This window comes from Jaculus jaculus, chromosome 6 (genome assembly GCF_020740685.1).
Source record: "Jaculus jaculus isolate mJacJac1 chromosome 6, mJacJac1.mat.Y.cur, whole genome shotgun sequence".
Taxonomy (NCBI): Eukaryota; Metazoa; Chordata; class Mammalia; order Rodentia; family Dipodidae; genus Jaculus; species Jaculus jaculus.
The window spans coordinates 128,426,495-128,428,135 of record NC_059107.1 but is presented as its reverse complement, the minus strand read 5'-3'; positions in this window follow the sequence as shown (position 1 = coordinate 128,428,135).

The window sequence follows — 1,641 nt, the reverse complement described above, 5'->3', positions numbered from 1 at the left end:
CCTTGGCATGAGCATTAATGAACTTCTCAAGGAACTTTTTCTGGAAGATTTCTTTGGTAAATATTCTAGGGATCAAATTGGAACCACCCAACTTCCAGTGTTACTCAGTTTACAACACAGAATCAATGTAAAAATCAATGATCAATGTTGCTTGTTAAAAATAGAAACAGGTCTTCCAAACAGTATTTTTTTTCTCTCTCTTTCTCTCTCTTACTGAACCATGTAGAAAGCTAACTGTGGTGGTTTGATTCATGCGTCCACCAGAAACTTATGTGTTCTGAATGCTAGGCCCCAAATGGTGGTAATTTGGGAATTGGAGCTCTGGAGTGTGCTTACTGGTGCTATAGCCAGCTTCCCCTTGCCAGGGTTTGGCACATTCTCCTGCAGCTGTGGTCTTCCTGATGTTGGTGAGGAGGTGATGTTGGCTTCTGCTAATGCCATCATTTTCTCCTGCTATCACAGAGTTTCCCCTTAAGTCTGTAAGCCAAAATAAGTCATGTCCACCCACAAGTTACTCTTGTTTGGGCTCTTTGTACAAACAATAGTAAAATTGGCACCAAGAAGTGAGGCCATTGCAGTAAGAAACCTGACTGTGTGGCTTGCTGGTTAGAGGAAGGAATGTAGAAGGATTTGAAACCTTGGCCTAAGAGATACCTGGCAGTGCAATAAGTATGGCTTGATGGATAATTCTTGTCAGAGTTGAGAGACCTGAATAAGATAAAAACTATAGATTCTGTGGTTTGGTTTATGAAGCCCAGAAAGAGCTTTGCCTGGACTGGGCTAGAGGTAGTTTGTGTGAGAGCCTTGCTGTTAGGCCTGTGTCCTGAGAACTTGAGGAGGGTTGCATCGTGTATAAATGGACTGGTGTGAGCAGAAGGATATAGCACATAAATAATTAAATCTTTGGGCCAAAATTGCTGTCCATTCAACTGCAATTGTTTGAGCAATTACAACCATTGAGATTAGGCCAGGTGCTTTGTTATCATTTCTACTTCTTGTATGCTGAAATATCTCTCACAGTAAGTGGCAAGTTTAGTGGAATGATGTGTTAAGTTATCCAAATAACTGAGTTCCCATCAATTGTAGTTTTAAATCTAAATTAAGAAGGTATTAACATGGCATGTGATCATTTCTTTGTATATGGTTTTAATTCAAGCATTCATTTTTATTCTTTGTACCTTTATTTCAAAATTTTACCAGTAAATAAGGCATGATGGTACATGCCTTTCATCCCAGCACTTGGGAGGCAGAGGTAGGAGAATCGCCATGAATTCTAGGCAACCCTGAGACTACATAGTGAATTTCAGGTCAGCCTGAGCTATAGTGAGACCCTCCCTCAGAAAAACCAAAGAAAAGAAAAGAAAATGTACTAGTAATTATGAACACAGAACAACCCATGGATACCTATATTTAAGGCAGTCTATTTCATATAATGTGAATTTTCTCAGTGTAGGGATTTAACATATTAAGTGGAAGCATAATTATCACTTCTATTTTCCTTATGTTAGTATGCTTGATGGTTGTTTTAAACAAAAACTTTATAAATATAACCCCAGTTGCTCAGGAAATAAAACCACTAATCAGCCACTGTGACCTCATGAAATGACAAAGCTTTTGTACAGCAAAGGACACTGTGAATAC